This window comes from Rhinatrema bivittatum, chromosome 2, assembly GCF_901001135.1.
Source record: "Rhinatrema bivittatum chromosome 2, aRhiBiv1.1, whole genome shotgun sequence".
Classification (NCBI taxonomy): domain Eukaryota; kingdom Metazoa; phylum Chordata; class Amphibia; order Gymnophiona; family Rhinatrematidae; genus Rhinatrema; species Rhinatrema bivittatum.
The window spans coordinates 7,438,654-7,459,887 of NC_042616.1; the positions used below are offsets into that span (position 1 = coordinate 7,438,654).

Below are 21,234 nucleotides of genomic sequence, written 5' to 3' on the forward strand. Positions count from 1 at the left end.
CAGGCCTGGGAGGCGGAGCTTCAAAGTAGGTTTCAGAAGTTTGTCTCTGAGGCTGCATGTGAGTTCCCGCGCAGGAAGACAGAATCTCCTCAGTCTGTAAATAAGCAAGCGTAAGAAGGATACAGAGTAACGTCGACTGCTCAGGGAGGTGGTGGGTCAGCAAGGCTAATTCATCCTGCTATCTATGGAAACACCGTTTATGGTAAGCAAACTTGCTTTTTCCCGTTGATAGCAGGGCTGAATTAGCCATGCTGTCATGGGGGTCCTAAGCTCCCGAAAACACTGTATTGTGGAATTGAATTGGTCTTGGAAGCGTGATCTCGTCCATGTGGCAGTCAACTATGTTCCTTAGTTCTTTAGTGAATGTAGAATTGCACATCCCAACTTAGCATCTTCAGCTGTGTGCTGGTCTAGGCAGTAGTAGGATGTAAACGTATGAAGGGATGACCACGTTGCCGCTTTGCAGATGTCTATTGGTTCGACATGTCTGAGGTTCGCTCCCAAGGTGGCTACTGCTCTCACTTGATGCGCCTTAGGAGGAACAGAGAGGTGAGAATTCTGTTTCTGGTGGCAATACTGGATACATTGAACTATCCAGCTGGAAACAGTCCATTTGGCCACCGGTAATCCAGGTGCCATTGGATTGAAGGACACAAACAACTGGGACGCTCTTGATGGTGATGTGGTCCTTTGCTTGTAAAAGGCCAGTGCTCTTTTACAATCTAATGTGTGTAAAAGCCTTTCTCTGTCATTCTGAAGCGGTCTTGGGTAGAATGTAGGAAGTTCTATGGTCTGATTCAAATGAAATTGAGAGACTACTTTTGGAAAGAATGATGGATGAATCCTGAGGATTACCTTATGATGGTAAAACTGAAGGTAAGGGCTGTAGTGAACAAGCGCCTGTAACTCACTGACTCTGCACGCTGATGTAACTGCTACCAGGAAGACGACCTTCCAGGTAAGGTATTTGAGATGAGCAGAGTCCATAGGTTCAAATGGATACAGCATGAGCTGTTCCAAGACAATGTTGAGATCCCACGCAACTGGAGGTTTGGAGATCGGTGGTCTTAAGTGTGTCAACCCCCTTACGAAACTAGATATTGTCGGGTGTACTGAGATTGGCTGACCTTGATGCGGTCTATGGAAAGCCACAATCACACTGAGGTGGACTCTGACCGACACTGTGGCGAGGCCCGCCACATACAATTTGTGAAGGTAGTGCAACAAGAGTTCAGGGGAGCAGAGTAGCGGATCCATTTGTCGTGAAGCACACCACTCAGTGTATCTTTTCCACTTGAAGGAGTAACTGCATCTTGTCGAAGGTTTTCGTGATGCTATAATTACGTCTTGTACGTTGGATGACAGTCCTTGTTCCGTCAGGAGGAACCGTTTAACCTCCATGCTGTTAGATGGAGGAAGGAGCGCATCGGGTGCAGGAGGGTTCCCTCCTCCTGAGAGAGAAGATCCTCTCGGTTGGGCAAGCGAAGCGGGCTGTTTATGGAGAGTTGCAGAAGATGTGTGTACCATGGTTGCCTTGGCCATGCAGGTGCTATGAGAATAAGATGTGCTCCTTCCCGCATGCATTTTTGGATTGTTCTGGTGATCAGCGGGATTGAGGGAAAGGCATACAGCAGCCCTTTCCTCCACGAGATTAGAAAAGCAACTTATGCTGTCCTTTGGTCGCTCGGCCATATGGAGCAGAAGTGTTGGACCTTCCTGTTGAATTCCGTGGTGAAGAGGTATAGGGTTGGAATTCCCCATTTCACAAAACTTTGTTGCGTCTCTTGTGGGTGAAGCGACCATTCGTGCGGATGAAATATTCGACTTAGTTTGTCCGCCCGGGTGTTGGCTATCCCGAGTAGGTAGGTTGCTTGTAATTGAATGGAGTGACGGGCTACCCATTCTAGAATGATGATCGCTTCCCGGCAGAGGTTCCAGGAACCGGACCCTCCTTGTTTGTTTATGTAAAACATGGCTACTTGATTGTCTGTGTAGACCATGACCCGTCGACCTCGTAGGTGGGAGACAAATGTGTTAGCTTCGTGGACCCTTGGGCCGGTCAAGACCAAAGATGGGACGCTGTGAAGGATCACAGCCGATGGCCCGACCGGAAGGCGGCTACACGGACTCGGGGACGGAGGGATGAAGAACCACGGAGGAGCCCTATGCGACCAAGGGCTCAGGAGAGGAATGGAGAGACGACGGCGTTGGCCCGATAGTTCGGAGATCTTCGCCCTGGAAGCCGGTACTCCCCCGAGAGGAGCTCGTAGGAGTCCGGCCGCTGGGACTTTTGGAGATTCGCCCTGGAAGCCGGAGCCCCCCCAGGAGGCGCCCGTAGGGACCCGGCCGCTGGGACTTAGGAGAGTCTTCGGGGCCAGCCGAGCAGGAACCGAAGAACAATGGAGATCCGAGGCAGAGTCCCGTAATCCAAGCGAGTCGAACCCAAGGAAGAAGCAAGGCGGAGTCGTGAAGCAGGCCGAGTCAGAACCAGGAGACGGAAGGCAACCAGAACCAGGGAGAAGACAAGCGCGGAGTCGTGGACGGAAACAGGTCAAACCAGGAGTCAGAGGACGACGTCGTAGCCAAGGGATAAGGCAGAAGCAGAGTCAGGAACAAAACCGGGTCAGCAGGAAGCAGTCAGAAGCAGGAAGCAGGAACGCAGCAACTAGGGAGCAGGGAACCCTGAGGAACCTCGTTGCAAGGCAGGGAAAACCTGCAACTGCAGGGCTTAAGTAGCCCTGTAGCGTCTGACGTCATCCGAGGGAGGATCAGGGCTTTCCCGCGCTGGCCCCTTTAAATTTAGAGCTGAGACGCGCGCGCGCGTCTAAGGGGGCGGGGCCAGCCGCGGAAGAACGCCGACTGCTCCGTCTGAGCAGGAGCGCGGCGTCAGAGGCCCCTGCAGGCCCGGGCGAGGCGGGCACGGGCCAGGACCGCGTCGGGGGTAAGTGCCGATCCCGGGACCGACCCGGGATCGCAACAAAATGTTTGCAACGTCTATCGTATTGCTCGTAGTTCCAGAAGATTGATTTGGAAATGTTGTTCGCTCAGGGACCAGAGGCCTTGTGTCTCTAGGTAAGAACATGCCATACTGGGTCAGACCAAGGGTCCATCAAGCCCAGCATCCTGTTTCCAACAGTGGCCAATCCAGGCCATAAGAACCTGGCAAGTACCCAAAAACTAAGTCTATTCCATGTTACCATTGCTAATGGCAGTGGCTATTCTCTAAGTGAACTTAATAGCAGGTAATGGACTTTTCCTCCAAGAACTTATCCAATCCTTTTTTAAACACAGCTATACTAACTGCACTAACCACATTCTCTAGCAACAAATTCCAGAGTTTAATTGTGCGTTGAGTAAAAAATAACTTTCTCCGATTAGTTTTAAATGTGCCACATGCTAACTTCATGGAGTGCCCCCTAGTCTTTCTATTATCCGAAAGAGTAAATAACCGATTCACATCTACCCGTTCCAGACCTCTCATGATTTTAAACATCTCTATCATATCCCCCCTCAGCCGTCTCTTCTCCAAGCTGAAAAGTCCTAACCTCTTTAGTCTTTCCTCATAGGGGAGCTGTTCCATTCCCCTTATCATTTTGGTAGCCCTTCTCTGTACCTTCTCCATCGCAATTATATCTTTTTTGAGATGCGGCGACCAGAATTGTACACAGTATTCAAGGTGCAGTCTCACCATGGAGTGATACAGAGGCATTATGATATTTTCTGTTTTATTCACCATGCCTTTCTAATAATTCCCAACATTCTGTTTGCGTTTTTGACTGCCGCAGCACACTGAACCGACAATTTCAATGTGTTATCCACTATGACGCCTAGATCCCTTTCTTGGGTTGTAGCACCTAATATGGAACCCAACATTGTGTAATTATAGCATGGGTTATTTTTCCCTATATGCATCACCTTGCACTTATCCACATTAAATTTCATCTGCCATTTGGATGCCCAATTTTCCAGTCTCACAAGGTCTTCCTGCAATTTATCACAATCTGCTTGTGATTTAACTACTCTGAACAATTTTGTGTCATCTGCAAATTTGATTATCTCACTCGTCTTATTTCTTTCCAGATCATTTATAAATATATTGAAAAGTAAGGGTCCCAATACAGATCCCTGAGGCACTCCACTGGCCACTCCCTTCCACTGAGAAAATTGTCCATTTAATCCTACTCTCTGTTTCCTGTCGAGATGCGCTCCCCATCCCTTGCGGGAGGCATCTGTGGTGAGTACTTTATTGTGTGGCGATAGGGTGAACGGGGCGCCTTTTGTGAGTGTGGTTCTGTTACGCCACCACTGTATGTCCTTCAACATCTCTGGGGTTAAGGATAACTTCCATGTCAATGGTTGAGAGTGTTGATGCCTTTGCCACTTGAGACCCCACTGAAGACGGTACTGTGTGAATGGCTGCGGCCATGTGGCCCAAGACCATCAAGATCTGATGAGCAGATGGTGATTGAGTGGTTTGGAGGGATTGTAGGAGCTGTCGAATAACTAGCCTCCTTTCCTCCGGAAGAAAAACTCTGTTTCTGGTTATGTCCAGCCGAGCTCCTATGAACTGCAGTATTTGTGTGGGTTGGAGATTCGATTTTTTGTAATTGACAATCAAACCCTGTCTGTTCACACACTGGATTGTGTTTTGAAGATGAAGTTGGAGTGTCTCTGGGCTGGAGGCCACTATGAGCCAATCATCCAGATATGGAAATATCTGGATACCTTGCTGTCAAAGGAATGCCACAACCACCATCGTGACTTCGTAAACACTCTGGGTGCCGCCGAGAGACCAAACGGCAGAACCTTGTATTGGTAGTGTTGTGCTTTGAACTGGAAGGATAGGTAACGCCAGAAAGCCTGGTGCATAGGAATGTGCATATACGCATCCTTTAGATTTATGGAACACATCCAATCATTGTGTTGTAGCAAAGGAAGAATGGATTTGAGGAAAATCATTTTGAATTTCTCCTTGAGTAAATATTTGTTGAGCTCTCGGAGATAGAGGATGGGGCAGAGTTTCCTCAATTTTTTTGGGATTAGGAAATATGGGGAGTAAAACCCTGTAGTTTTGGAGGAAGGAGAGACTAGATGTATTGCACATTGACGTAGGAGGGATGCTATTTCTACTCCCAATTGATGTTGAATCGATGTTCTCCCCTTGGTGAAATTCAATGGAAGTGGTAGGTAAGTTATGAATTGAATGTTGTACCCATGATGAACTATGTCCAGTACCCATCAATCGGTGGTTATCTTTTCCCACTCTTGGATATGCGCTGTGATTCTTCCCGCCGTGAAGTGTGGCAATGGAGGTGGCTGAGCGACTTCTAAAAAGAGGAAGAGGTCTTGGGAGCCGGAGCGGGTTGCTGGCTCTGAGGCCTTTGAGCATGAGGGCGCCCTCTTCAGTTGTGTAGCTGCTGTTGTGGTGCTGCTCGTAGTGGTGGTTGATATGGCTGTGGCCTGTAAGACGCATACGGACGATATGGCCTTCTACTAAACAGCTGTCTACGAGATGGTGCGCAATAGTGTTTAGATGATGCAGAATAGGATTGCCACAGACTGCTCCTTTAGTTGGGCCAGTCTCCTGAAAACTTCGGGTTCCGAAGAGGTTGTCTCCTCTGCAGAGTAAATTTGCCAGTTTATCGTGCACGGCATCACGTATGGCACTGGATTTCAACCAGGCCATGCGACATGCTGCAATAGCAGAGGCCAACACTCTCGATGACGTTTTGAACGCCTCGTAAACCGTGCGTAATAAATGTCTAATTCCCTCTTCCATATCTTGGATGGACTGAGGAAGCGGGGTAGATGGATCAGGTGATGGCACCTGGAGTCTGATCATCTGTAAGCACTCATGCAGATACTGTACTATATAGAATTGATGGTGGTTAATCCTTGCAGTTATAATGGCTGCCTGAAAAGAACGTTTCGCAAACTCATCTAAGCAGCGATATTCCTTCCCTGGGGGGGGCGGAGTGTAAACATGTCTTCTTTGCGCGGTGTAATGCGGACTCCACCACAATGGATGCATGCGGTAATTGATGTACTGAATAATAGGGTGACTGTTTCATCTTGTACTTGACATCTATTTTCTGGGAGACTGCTGGAATCATGAACAGAGTCTCCCATGACTTTTCCAGCACGCCGTCAAGAACCTGATGAGATGGAAGTGATGTAGGTTCTGCTCGAAGATCAAAGATTTGTAAGAGATCTAATGTCTCCGCCCTAGGATCAGGAGGTTTTTGCACATCTAGGTTAAGCATGGACCCGAGCTTTTCCAGAAACTTGGGGTATGTCAAGTCTTCCGGCGGAGAATAAGGCTCCGCCAGGTCAGCGGGGGCGTCAGAAGGATACCCCATGGAAGTATCTGGAGATGATGGTGGAGAAGTTGGAGTAGGTATATAATGAGGGGCTGCCCGTGGCTCTGTTTCTTGGCAAGGTTGTGGAGAAGTTCTACCCGCTACCGGAGATATTGGCCTCGCAGGAGACGGGACTTTCGTGGGTTCCGGAGACGGAGATCTCATGCTTGGAGATGAGGGAGGTAGAGCGAAGTTTGATTGCATACTTTCAAAAAAGCCAGAGAGAGCATCTGAAAGCTGTGTGAAAGTTTGATGAGTTTGAGGCTGTCTCATAGCTGGAGCTTTCCCTCGTGGTGGAAGTGCCACTGCTAAGATATCTGCATCCAGTTGTGGGCGTTGCTCAGAATGCAAGTGTTCTTTTCCCTTTGGCTTGCCTATCAACGGTTCCTGCAGGCTATCAGCCAAAGCACGATGCCTAGAGCTTGAAGATAAATCTGAAAACACTCGTACTGTTGCGATCCCCCCTGTTGCTGCGCTACAGGAGGTATCTTACCTTCCTCCCGGAGGCCGCTTCAAAGCCAGGGCCTCTCCTGTGCACCATCCGGGACTTGCTCCAGGGCCTGGGAGGCCTAGCGGTTCCTGAGGCCTGCCTGTGGCTTGCATGCATGCGTTTGGACTTCCTGTTTGGCGACGCCCTTCTCCTAGGGGCCGGCCCGCAGCTCTCTACCCCACTTATAGGACCAGCGAGGGGCGGTCCTGGCAAACTCCTCCCAGGGAGTTGCCTACAACCTCCAGTATATAAGGACTTTCTTGTCACTTGCAACTTGCCTTTGGATCGGGCTGTACAGTTACCTGTAACCTTCTCCTCGATCCAGGTCATCCGTGGTCTAGCCTGTTTTGATGGCTCCCTGTCCTGTCTTGATGTCTGTTCCAGTCCAGGCCTTCGGATTGAGTGCTACAGTTGCCTGTACCTCTTCCTCGATCCAGGTCCTCCATGGTCTACCTTGTTTTGATGGCTCCTTGTCCTGTCTTACCTTGATGTCCGCTACCTGATGTTACTGATGTCTGCCTTGATGTGTTACCTGATGTCTGATCCTGTGCCTTCGGATCGGGCTCTACAGTTGCCTGTAACCTTCTCCTCGATCCAGGTCATCCGTGGTCTAGCCTGTTCTGATGGCTCCCTGTCCTGTCTTGATGTCTGTTCCAGTCCAGGCCTTCGGATTGAGTGCTACAGTTGCCTGTACCTCTTCCTCGATCCAGGTCCTCCATGGTCTACCTTGTTTTGATGGCTCCTTGTCCTGTCTTACCTTGATGTCCGCTACCTGATGTTACTGATGTCTGCCTTGATGTGTTACCTGAAGCCGCCTGATCCTGTTCCAGTTCCGGTTGTTCTGCCCTATGTCCTCGTCTGGCTCCTGAGCCTTCTGGCCTGTTGGGCCCTGGTGTGGCCAACAGGAGGGATTCGTCCCCCGGGCTCTTGAGCTTCTGTTCCTGCCAGCCGACGGGGCTTCGGATGTCATTGGTCCCGGCATTAGAGTTCCTTCTCGACTGGACCTTTCCTGGTGCTCTCCCGCTCTCAGCGTGGTCCGCGACCAGCCTTCCTGGGCTGAGTAGGGCGCGTATGGGACGGGGTGGTCCGCGACTCAGTCCCGTGGGTGGGCTGAGTAGGGCGCCCTCAGGGACAGTGCCCATGTCTCCTTCCAGCCCTCATCTTCGATGTCTGCACCTGCCTTGTCTACGATGTCTGCACCTGCCTTCTCTACGATGTCTTCAGTGTAAAGGACTCTGTCTGCCCTCGCCTCTGTCCGGCCTGCCGCCCATTGCCGTACCTAGCGGCAGGTCCGAAAGGGCCGGGAACAGTCGGAGGACCGTTCATCAATCAACTTCCCAGTGTTGGTTGCCATGGGCGTGCAGGTCCAGCTGAGGGTCAGACTCCATTCCTTACTCCCTGCGTTTGTACCCGCCTGGCTCACCATGCTTGCTCAGCTCACCTCCCACGGTGTGGCTTGGGGCTCCTCCTTGAGTCCTGCCGTGGCCCAAGGGCTCACCACCCGCTTGAGACGACCGCGCTCCGTGTGCGCTCGTAACACGTACAGAGGAAGGTGACGACTCCGACGAGTGAGAAGTGACTCTCACCCACTCATCATCAGATGCTGTCATGGCAAATGACGATGGAGACCCTGCAGTGTGTTGGGGGCTCCATTGTGGACGAGTCGACAAGTACCGGGGACAAGTACCGGGGAGCTCTTGCATCGAGGAATCCCGATGGGACTTTAGCTTTCGTCGCTTCTCTGCCTGCTGTATTGGTTGCACCGCTCTTTTTTGGGTTTGCTTCGGCTGCATCGTTGAATGCGTCGATGTTTTTGAAAAATATGTCGACGATTGATGAGACTGCACCGTAGAATGACAGTGCGTCTTGTCGGGTTCTGAGTGCACCGGCGCATTCTGCGTCAGACTCGATGCCTGCATTAGGCGCGTCGATGAATACGCGATCGATGCATGAGGTATCGTCCTTTTTGTCTTGTCCGTTGATGCTGACGCTGTTGGAGTTGGTGCTGTGTGTCGATGTTGCGACGCAACTTATGTCGAATGTTTTGATTTTGAATGAGTCTTGGTATGCGTCGATAAAGCTCCCCGGTACTTGTCGACACCTTAGCGCTTAGCGGACTCATCGATGCAGTATTGCGTTCCCTGTGACTTTTAGCCGTCCCTTCTTTCCACCTCCAGGCCTGGATGTGGTCGGCTCCCCCGACGCTGCCCGACGTGCCTTAAGGGGAAGCAAATGTGCAGGCCCCGGGGGAAGAGTAAGATTCCAAGGGGGGGCATATGAACTTCCCTGTGCCGCTCTCATCGCCTGTATTCTCTCCGATCTTTGACTGCGGGCCCTCGGGGACATCTTACCGCAATGGCGCATTGGCGACAGAAATCCTGTTGGTGGTCTGGGCCCAGACACCAATAACATTGCTCATGTCCATCGGGGACAGGGCTTAAATCCCAATGGCCAGGGCATGTCTAACTTTAGACCAATGAAAACATTGAAAAACCGCTGAGAAAAATTTCAGTAACAAAATGAAGTCTGAGAAGACTGAAGCTCCGTGTGCGGAAAAAACAGACTGAGGAAATTCTGTCTTCCTGCGTGGGAACTCACACGCAGCCTCAGAGACAAACTTCTGAAATCTACTTTGAAGCTCCGCCTCCCAGGCCTGATTGACAGTTCCCATGACAGCATGGCTAATTCAGCCCTGCTATCAACGGGTAAAGATGAATCCAGCAGAAGGCACATTAAAAGTGCAATGAGAGAGTAAGAAGAGAACCAAGTGAGGTCAGTGTATCAAGGAGTACATGGAGATCAACAGTGTCAAAGCAGGAGACGGATCAAGGATGATAAGCACTGAGTGAAGGCCATTGGTTTTGGCAAGAGCTGTTTCTGTGGAAAGTAAAGGACATAAACATGACTGAAGTGGATTGAGAATGGCTTGAGATGAAAAACATAAGGTAGAGGCAGTGAACAGGAAGTTCAAGTAGTCTGAAGAGAAAGGGCGGAGGAAGATGGGAGGATTTTTGGCAGGATAGGAAAGGACCAGTGAGGGATTTATGAAAAGTGGAGTGATCACAGCATGTTTCAAAGCAGCAGGAACTGCCCATCTTCTCTCCTCCTCCAAACTCACAACTTCAGGGGTGGCCTATCCCAGTCCTCCAGAGCCACAGACAGGCCTGGTTTTCAGGATCTCCACAATGAATATGCATGTGATAGATTTGTAAGCACTGCATCCATTCAATGAAGATTTATCTCATGCATATTCATTGTGTATATCCTGAAAACCTGGCCTGTCTGTGGGTCTTGAGGAGCAGAGTCAGCCACCCCTGCACTACTTGATCCTCCAACCCTATTGCCACCCAGCTCCTGAGATACATCTGTCACAACCTCAGTCTATCACTTTCCACTATTACTGTTTCCTGCACTGAGATTTCAGTAAAGGAATAGAGGGGGCGGGCGTAGAGGTGACCTGGCTGAGAAAAGACTGAAAATGACTGAGGTTTAGAAAATTGGTTTTTGGGTTCAACTTCTTCTTCCTTGAGATTTGTGGATCGGCAACAAAGGACAGAAGATCTTTATCAATTTAATTTTCATTAGAAAAGAAATTTGGATAATTGGAAGAAGAATTTCATTAGATATTTGCAAAGCCTCCCCTAAATAATTATTAATCATCTCCCCTGGTGAAATATTATCCCTTGGGAAAGTTGATAATTCTAAAATATTTTTCTTTTGGAAACATTTTCTAACTTCTAAGTTTTCCTTCTGAGTGAAACACTATCTTGAATGGAAGCAGAAGAATTTGGGAATAAATGTGCTACCTTGTTCTCCAGCGCCTGCAGCTGTTTAGCAAGAGCAGAGATTTTCTTCTCCTGGGTCACTGAGCGCAGCTCCAGCGAGGAGATTTCCCCTTGAATCCTTTCCAACTTGCTGCTAAGTGTTGCTTCCAGACGCACCAGAAACATCCACAAAGAGTCCAAAGTTCTGGGCTGCAGTGGATCGGGGAAAAGGGACACAGCCACCTCTGTAACATTTTCTGATCTTGGGGGATCAGCCACAGCCTTCACCAGGGAGGGATCGGGCTCTGGTGAAGGGAAAACTCCCGGTGCTGTCTTCATAACCTTCCTGTACTGCTCCGGATGAGGTGTCTGAGCTTCAGACTGTGACTGCTGTACCCCGGCAGGTCTGGACCCCAGCACTGAAGTCCCAGGACCAACAAAACCATCCATGGGTCTGACAGGAACCTCCGTAAGAGACAGGGGAGATGTTCCCTTTCTATTCCATATAATCAGCAGAGACAGGGAGGGCTGAGGAGGAGAGAAAAAGAGAATGTGGAGAGTTAACCAGGCACTTTGGGAAGTAACACAAAACTCTGCAGAAAACACACTCAGCACCTTTGTATCAAGCCCATCACAGCTAAACAGCACTAAAAGGCAGAATATAAATCAAATAAATAAACCAAATGTTGTGTTTGAGACATTGAGTCGTGGGCACCTGGTCGCTGCAAGAGATGGCTCCGCCCTGTGGGGACTTGCAGCAATAGGGTAGCTCTAGCAGTAATGGAGACAGCAGATAGTAAGTCTTTATTATACAGCAGGAATGTTGATAACCCGAAGAGCGGGCTGTGATCCAAGCCAGAGGAGAGAGAATTCTGATGGCGTAACCCAGTTTGTCCTCTGCAGCGTAGATGTAGAGTCTCACCAGGTCCCGAGAGGGGTCCGGTAGTGGTCCGCAGAGCGGGTTAGGCCTAGAACCCAAGCACAGATGATATGCCGGTGAGGGTAGATCCGGTAGTGGTCCGCGATGCGGGGTAGGCTGAGAATCTACTGCAGAAGGGTGAGACAAGGCAGAAGCTGGAAGCTGTAGAAGAGAAAGCCCTGAGGACGGAGGTCCAGGATGGAGGTCCAGGATGGAGCGAGGTCCCCGAGGAGTGGGTACCTTGGTGTCCAGGCAGGAAGTTGGTAACCCCAAAGGGTAGGCAGGAACGAGGGTCCCCGAGGAGTGGGAACCTTAAGTGTCCTTGCTGGAAGCTGATAACCCCAAAGGGTAGGCAGGAGTGATGCAAGGCCCCTGAGGAGCAGGTACCTAAGTCGTTCCGGAGCGAAAGACACAGAGCGGAGGCATTTTTATTTATTTATTTATTTCAGGTTTTTATATACCGGCATTCGAGAACGCAGTCCCATCATGCTGGTTCACATAAAACAGGGGTGTATCGTAAACATAAACTAAAACAATGGTGCAGAAAAGGCAGTTACATATAACAGGGTGATTAGAACTTGGTGGAGAAAGAAGAGAAAGGACAGGTTAAATAATTAATTTAAACATGTAAACAATAGAGGAGATGGTTAATCATGGTGAAGGTGGTGATAAGGATTGGCGTGGAAGAGATAGGTCAGTTTGAGTCCGGGAATGCATCTGGTTACAGGCAGAGACCAGCAGGGAGATTCCTTGCTAACTCGTAGCTGGAATGGAGAGCGAAGATTAAATACCCGGAGGTAGTGACGTCATGCGATGGGGACACCCCCAAGGTTCCCGCCATGACATATTAAAAAGGAGGGCCAGAGGGAAAATGGCGAACGCAATCGCCCATGATGGTCCGGGGATGCCAGCGAGTTCGGCGTGGAGAGGTGGAGGCAGCCATCTTGCCCAATGGAGAGGAAAAAGGAAAAAAAGAGAAGTGAGACAGAGAGGGCGCAACCGTCTGCAACTGACTGGCGCAACACCAAATAAATAAATCACACCCAAAACTCACCCAGCAATAATCTGATGTATGAAACGGTGACAGTGGAAATAAAGCAAAAGGCCCTACAGCATCTGTGCAATGAGCATGATTTAGAAATGTTTTCCTTTTGTGTGTGTGTTCAAATTGTTTTACTGACAAAACATTGAAAAACTGGACACAAAAAAGCAACATTCAAATAGAGACAGGAGAACAAAAACCAGCAACAACAAAAACAAAACAAAACAGAAAAAGGCCGCATGAAAAAATACATAATTTCAGCCAAAAAGGAACACATTACAGATTGCGGATAGATGTGCTAGCGCTTGATTCACTCACAGAATCAAGATAATCATCTAGCTGCTTCCCAGGATGCGAGGCAGAGGAATTCAATAGCGACAGCCTTCTCATATTTACAATACAAGCAAATAGAGTTCCACCAGAAAAGCTCATTGAGTAAGTCACTGTGTTTCCAGAAGGACATAAGTAAATGAACTGTGGTTACTAAAAAAAAAAAAAGCTAGAAATTTATAGTGGGAAGAAAGGGGAAAAGGTACGGCTGCCCCCCCCCAAGGACAATAATTCTGTAAGTAAGCGGGGAGTCAAGGTGTAAAATATGGGAGATTATCTCCTATATCTTCTGCCAGAAGGAAATACGAAAGGGCAAAAAAAAAAATCACATAGAGGAAAGAGAGGCCTTAGGAGAATGACAAGGCCAACAGCTGTCTGTGGACGTTATGCCTGCACGAAAAAGATTCCACGGGTCCACACTGCCCGTTGAGAGACAAAAAAGCAAGATTGGGTTAAGCTGGAAGACAGTGAAATACGCAGTGAAGAACCCCCAAAATATTCTCAATTCACATCAACAAGAGAACAACCACCTTCCGAGCTCCAGAAGGACTGGAGCCCAAGGGGAGCTGGCAACAGAGAGCATTTAAGTGATTTATAAATGCTAGAGGCCAAGTGACTGAAGGGTCCAAAGTCCCGGAACAATACATATAGGGCTAGATTTTTAAACATTCGCGCGCACATCCATTTGCGTGCTACCTGGCGCGTGCATGTTATAAAATCCGGGGCAGCGCACACAAGGGGGCGACACATCATGGCCTTCCCCAGTTCCCTCCCACTCCGCTCCAATTAAGGAGTGGACTGGGAGGGAACTTCCCTACCCCCTGCCCATACTCCTTCCCTTGCCCTCCCCGCCCCCTTAAAAGCTCCTACCTATTTTGTTTTCTTTCTTTACGAACTTACACCAGCTCCTGAGCTGGCATAAGTTGCCCACGCCGGGAGCCTGCCGACGCGCGATCCCCTGGCACAGCAGCAAACAGCCGCTGTACCAGCCACCTCCAGCCCCACCCCCTGGATGCCCCTCCCCGCCCCTTTTGCGAGGCCCGTCTCTTGAGCACGTAACAGGGGTTACACGCGCGGCTGGGCCCCTTCTAAAATGCGCGTGGCGTGCGCAAGGCCAAGCCGTGCGTGTAAACCCCCCGTATTTTATGCGCATGGGCGATTTAAAATTTGCCCGATAAGGAGGGAAAATCAGTGAGGTGGAATTGTGAATGTAAAGCAGGGATTAAACAATCACGAAGTTGTAACCAGGCATCAAAAACTGAGACTGAGGGAGGGAATGAGACATCCGAGAAGGAAAAGAGGGAGTGATCCCGCAAACATTGGGTAAGATACCAGCCACAGTTTCCAATCGAGAGGCATCCCCCCAACCAAAATGTGTGGGTGAAGCCATAACGGTGCTAGCTTTGGGAAACCCCATGCCGGGAGAGATGAGGGCACGATCCAATTATATTCCGTGAAAGCCCTAGGAGTGGAATGAAGGAGAGGGTGAGCCTTAAGGGAGTGAGGAGGAGGACATCCCGACGACCACCTCCAAGGGAAAAGGAAAGAGCAAGTCCCATTCTAACTGCACCCACCTAGGGGAATCAGGTAAAGATAACAGCTCTGAGAGTCAGTGATGCCCCTGTGTTGCGTCCGTCGGTCTACGATGACTTCACCCCGCCTACCTCTCTCTACTTGCGGCTCCTCCTGCTCACCTTGGACTGATGGCCGCGGCGGCGTCTGCTTGCCGTCCTCTCCAGCGTCCCCGGACCGGCTTTGGTGCTGCCTCCCGCCATTCTCCTTTGAGGTACCTCTAGGGCGTGTGTGCACGCCGCCCTCATCTTTATCTCTACGTTGGCGCGAACCTCAGGAGCGTCCGACTGTCTGACGTCACGACTTCCGGGTATAGCTGCCTACAGTATTTGCTAGCTCGTTGAGTTAGCAACAGGACTCTTACGGATGGGATTTGCTCTCCGTTTCTAAGCTACTCTGCCACTCCAGCATTATCTGGAACTCTTACTATCCTTGGGATCTCTAATGGGGTACCCGCTCCTTGGGGGCCTCTTTGCTTCTTTCAGGTGCTATCAGGAAACCGGTACTCGCTCCTCGAGGGCCCATGTTCCCTGAGTCGCTGCCTGCAACCTCTACCCTTCTACCTGGAAGAACTAAACCTACAGTTACCATCAGTGAGTATAGATACCATCTCTTTCCACAGTACTGCTTCACTGGAACTAGGTACTCGCTCCTCGAGGGCCTGCTCTCTGCTCCGGTGCCAGACCTCTCGTCTAGTGGAATCTCTGTTACTGCTAAGTGAGTACAACGCTATCGAGTCTCTCTGCTCTAAGGGATCAGGTACTCGCTCCTCAAGGGCCTGCTCCCCCTGTCTCGGAGCTTCTCCTATTTCTACCTTGGGACTCTGAATGCTGTCCTCATTGTGTGCTTCTAACTCTCAGTCTCTTTCCACTACAGCACTGCCCTGCAGAGGATCCGCTGTTCCAGGGTTCTGTGTGAGACGTGCCCAGCCGGACTCTACAACCACTACTCACTACTGCCACCTCTGGTGGCTACTCAAACTGTTTAATAAAAGATTCAAATCTGTGTTTGTGTGTCCAGAGTCTAGCCTGACTCTGGACACACTGCCCCCTGTGGGCGTGGTCAGCTGCCACAGTCTTCAAGGATCCACCCAAGCACCATTAACCATAACACCCTGTTGCAGAATAAACGCCTGATAATAACTATAAAAGTCAGGAAAGTTAAAACCCCCTCCTCCCCACACAACACTTATCGGCCTTCAGTTTGGAGAGAGCAATACGAGGGGCCTTTTGACACCACAAGAACCAAGGAAGCAAATGATCGACATGCTTATAAAAGTCACGAGAGAAAAAAATAGGGACCACAGACAAAACAAAATTTAACAGCGGGGCTAACGCCATCTTGACAGAATCTAAACAACCCCACCACATTAAGTGAAGGGGATATCAATGTAAAACAGATTCAAGTAACATGGTCAAAAGTGACGTCTCACAGTATGAAAGAGTAGTAGTCAACTCTGAAAAAAATGAATACCCAAATATTTAAGGCCCTTATCAGTCTTGTGAAACGGATAAGCCAAAAGATCCACAAAAGCCCGAGGAGCGTTTAGAGCGAGTAACTCAGTTTTATGCCAATTCACATGATAACCAGAAATAGAGGAGTAATCAGCAATAAGAGGAAAGAGATGGGGAAGGGAGGCAACAGGGTTAGCAAGAAACAAGAGAACATCATCAGCATAGGCAGAAAGCTTATAAGTTGCATAACCAAAAGTAACATCAACAGCTGAATTGTTATAGATAGCCATAAGCAAAGGTTCCAGAGCCAAATTAAAAAGGAAGGGAGACAAAGGAAGCCTTGTCTAGTGCCCCTGTACAGAGAAAAATGAGGGGAAATGCAATTATTGAGATATAAAAAGGCAGAAGGACGATGGTAAAGCAACTGAACCCAAGCTATAAAAGAGGGCCCAAAACCAAATCGCTGCATCGCCTCTTGGAGGTAGAGCCATTCAACTCTGTCAAATGCTTTCTCAGCATCCAAGGAGAGGGCTATAACTGGAATAGAGAGTGATTTAGCCAACTACTGGACATAAAAAAACATCCAGGCATTACTGGAAATGAGTCGATTTTTAATAAAACCGGGTCAGGATGGATGAGCCCCCCCCCCCCCCCGTGCCCCCTTAACTGCTGTCAGCCTGGTGGTCAGAATTTTGGCAAACACCTTGTAATCAGTATTGAGAAGGGAGACAGGGCAATAATTTGACAATGCTTGGGGGTCTCTCCCTGGCTTGGGAAGCACCACGATACAGGCTTCTGAGAAAAGGATTTGGAAGCAGGATGGGAAGACAGAGCAGTAAAGAAAGATTGAAGATGAGAAACAAGTAGGTTCTGAAAGGCCACGTAAAAGTCCACCATATATCCATCAGGACCAGGAGCCTTCCCTCCTTGGAGAGCAGATGTTACGATTCCTCCCGTAGCTCACCTTTCTCTGGAGGCCGCTCCGAAGCTGGGGCCTCACCTGAACTGGCTTTCCGGATTTTGCTCCACGGCCTGGGAGGACTTCGATGTCATCGGGGCCTGCCTGAGGCCTGCTCCAGTTTCAGCTTGGACTTTCTGGTTTGAGCCCCGCCCTTCTTTCTAAGGGGTCGGCCCGCAGCTTCTCGCTATACTTATAGGGCCAGCCAGGTGTGGCCATCGGAACTCCTCCCAGGGAGGCTTTCTGGCCTATAAAAGGTCTTCACTTTCAGTTCTGCCTTGCCTTACATCGGAGTTTCCTGCTCCTGGAAGTCTTGCTTCCAGCGCTCTGTCAGGTCCCTGTTCTTCGTTGGAGCTCCATGTCCTGTGTTACCTATTCCCGATGTTCATGTTCCAGTTCCGTTCCTGATGTCCGTGATCCTGTCCTGATGCCCGCTACCCTTGGTTCCTCGTCGCCATCCTTCTTCATGTCCGCAGCTCAAGCCTCCAGAGGGATCCTCCTGCCTGAAGCCAAGTCCCGTCTTGGTCCTGTATCCTTGCCTGATGCCAAGTTCCGTTTTGATCCTGTGTCTTGAACTCTGTCTCGCCCTCGGATACTTGAGCTTGCTCCGTCCATGCCTAAGACTCTGACTGAACCTGTGCCATTCCCGTGTGGTCTGCGACCAGCCTAGGATGGGCTGTGTAAGGCACGCCTTGGTGCAGGCTTCTAAAGTATCTTCGCCATGTTCCAGCTTCGGCTATTCCACACCTCGTCTGGAGCCTGCTTCGCACTCTAGCGTGGTCCGTGACCAGCCCTTTGAGTCCGCCCGTTTACGGTGGGCTGTGTAGGGCGCGCTGCGTGGTAGGGCTCAACCCAGTCCTTCGCTTGCTTCTGAATCCTTGCCTGAATTCCTTGAATACCTTGAACCTTGCCTCATTTGAGTCCTTGTCTTCAGTGCCTTGTTCCTGTGTCTTCGTTTCCAGTGCCTTGTCCTGAGCCTTCATCTGCCCTCGTCCGGAGTCCGGCCTGCATTCCAGCAGCAGGTCCGAAAGGGCCGGGAACAGTCGGAGGACTGTTCATTACCAACATCATGATTGTTGGTTCCAGAAGCATGCAAGTCCAGCAGAGGGTTGGACTGTCAGCTTCCACCCATGCTGGGACGTGCCTCGCCTACCCTCAATGCTTCTTGGATTCGTCTGGGACTGTGCCGAGGCTCAAGGGCACACAATCCCCGCTCTCTCAGCACTCCCATAACAGTATGCAAGGCCTTCTCGAACAGGAAGGCCTTCCATAACAGCAGACAAGGCAACAGAAATGTCAGCTGCGGTGATAGGTCGATCCAAACCAGCTCTCTGTTCCAATGTGAGAGTAGGGAAAGATAACTGAAAAAAAGGCATTTATGGTAGATACAGTGGGGGTGGATTCAGGCTTATAAATCAGCATAAAAATCACAAAAAGACTGTAGTATATCAGTCACATCAACATAAGAGAACTCATGAATACATTCACACTTTATTCATGCAAATATATTTATTTATTCATGAGACCACATACTAAAACAATCCTGTCTAGACAATAAATACTCTCTAGCTCATACATTCCCTCACCACCAAAACATTCAATCTCACACCTTAAAAATTCACACAATGTATTGCACAATATCCAGGTAAGATTGAATGTTTTGGTGGTGAGGGAATGTATGAGCTAGAGAGTATTTATTGTCTAGACAGGATTGTTTTAGTATGTAGTCTCATGAATAAATAAATATATTTGCATGAATAAAGTGTGAATGTATTCATGAGTTCTCTTATGTTGATGTGACTATATATAGAGAGAGAACCTATTGTATAGTTTACCCTCAGTGTGCAGTACCTTTGTAGTATATCAGTGTCAGACAATAACTTATCACTATTTTGGAACCAAATTGCATGAATTCTCCTCTTTTCTCATTTCTTTTTCAAATAATTAGCCAATAAATGACCACATTTATTATTCTCATCATAATATTGGGCTTTCTGACAGAAAAGGGACTTCCCAGCATGTAAACTGAGAAGTTTGTTATCGTCGTAACATGCTTTCTCTAATTGAAGAAGAGTAGTAGAAGAAGGATGAGATATATGGTCCCTTTCCAATTGAGCCACTGTGTCATGCAAGTCAGAAATCTTGGCTCTTTGAGCTTTTTTAAGGATAACACTGTAACTAATAATCTCCCCATGAATAGTAGCCTTAAAACCTGCCCAAATAATCAGAGAGGCGACATCAGGAGTATCATTAAGCTTAAAGTAAAAGAAAATTATTCCTTACCTGCTAATTTTTGTTCCTGTAGTACCATGGATCAATCCAGACGGTGGGTTATGTCCCCCGTCCAGCAGATGGAGTCAGAACAAAAACTCTCAGGGGAGGTCCTATATGACCACGCCTCCCCTGACTCAACTCTCAGTAACTAGACTATCAAAGCCAAGACGAGAAGAGGCCCAGAGGGATCAAGTATAAAAAACATGCTACACATACCCGCTGTCTCTTAAACAGCCGAAAATTCGTTTGAAGAAGGAAACAAACTGAACTGCGAACTTGCCAACAGCACCACAACCGTGCAGACATGTACAGTCAACAACAAGACAAGAACAGAGTGATAACAGGACAAGACAGGTAAGCAGGGATGTCCCACCTGAAGAAACCCCCAATGCCAGGGAGGGCGTCTGGAATGATCCATGGTACTACAGGAACGAAAATTAGCAGGTAAGGAATAATTTTCTTTTCCCTGTACGTACCAGGATCATTCCAGACGATGGGATGTACCAGAGCTTCCCCATCATGGGTGGGCCGCGGACAGCCCTGCTCGTAAGACCCTGTCTCCCAGATAACTGTCCGACTGCGCTCGGACATCTAGGCGATAATGCCGCGTGAAGGTATGGAGCGACTTCCAGGTGGCCGCTCTACAGATTTCCTGAGAAGAGACCGACGCACTCTCGGCCCAGGAAGTCGCCTGTGCCCGAAACGAATGAGCTTTGACCGCCAAAGGCAGAGACTTACCTGCTCCCAGGTACGCCGCTACAATCGCTTCCTTCAGCCAACTGGCAATTGATTGCTTAGAAGCCATTTGCCCTTTCCTGGGTCCCGACCAGAGGACAAACAAATGGTCCGACAGCCGAAACTCATTTGTGACTTCTAGATAGTGCATCAAAGAACGTCGTACATCAAGTCTGCGCAATTCCCCCGGCTCAGAGGCTGCAAATGATGGGAGCTCCACGGACTGGTTAAGATGGAAAGCCGAAACCACCTTAGGAAGAAAGGACGGCACCGTACGGAGCGACACCCCATCCGGAGTGAACCGAAGGTATGGTTCACGACATGATAAAGCTTGCAACTTGGAAACCCGTCGTGCCGAGGTGATAGCCACCAGAAAGATGGTCTTAAGAGTGACGTCCTTGATGGAAGCAGAACCCAAGGGCTCGAAGGGTGCGCCAACCAGCGTCCGGAGCACCAGATTCAAATTCCACGAAGGACATGGCGGCTGTATAGGGGGCTTCAGATGTCTTGCGCCATGAAGAAAACGCACGATATCCGGATGGGACGACAGGAGTACTCCGCTCCTCCCCTGAAGGCGAGCCCCTAAAGCCGCCACCTGAACCCGAAGGGAGTTATAGGCCAGTCCCAACGCTAGACCTGTCTGCAGAAAGGCGAGAGCCTGAGCTACCGACGCCTGCGCTGCCAAAATCGACTGCGAAGCGCACCATTCCTCAAAAACCTTCCACACTCGAACATACGTGATAGAGGTAGATGGCTTACGCACCTGCAATAAGGTGGATATGACAGCCTCAGGATATCCACGGCGCCTCAGCTTGCGCCTCTCAAAAGCCAAGCCGCAAGACAGAAGCGATCCGCCGCTTCGAAAAATATTGGACCCTGACGGAGAAGGTGCGGCAGATGACCTAGACGAAGAGGACCCTCCAGAGCCAGATGGAGCAGGTCCGCGAACCATGGTCGCCGGGGCCATTCCGGTGCCACAAGGATTACCGGATCTCCGTGAGACTCTATCCGTCGGATGACTTTTCCCACAAGCGGCCACGGGGGGAACACGTACAGAAGACACTGACGTGGCCACGGGAGGACCAGTGCATCGACCCCCTCTGCGCCGTGTTCCCTTCTGCGACTGAAGAAGCGCGCGGCCTTTGCATTCTTGGTGGTCGCCATGAGATCCACATGTGGCATTCCCCAGCGCTTGATTATCAGCTCCATCGCTTCCCACGAGAGTTCCCACTCTCCTGGGTCCAGGTGCTGACGGCTGAGGAAGTCCGCTTGCACATTCTCGACGCCTGCAATGTGGGAGGCCGCTAGACGCAGCAGGTGGCGCTCCGCCCACTCCA

The 21,234-nt window shown here is 49.6% G+C and overlaps 1 protein-coding gene across 2 annotated transcripts in view; it reads right to left on the reverse strand.

Annotated features, from left to right (window-relative positions):
• Positions 1 to 21,234, reverse strand: part of LOC115083461 (gastrula zinc finger protein XlCGF57.1-like) — a 389,522-nt gene that overhangs the window by 241,142 nt on the left and 127,146 nt on the right. The gene's annotated exons all lie outside the window — the stretch shown is intronic.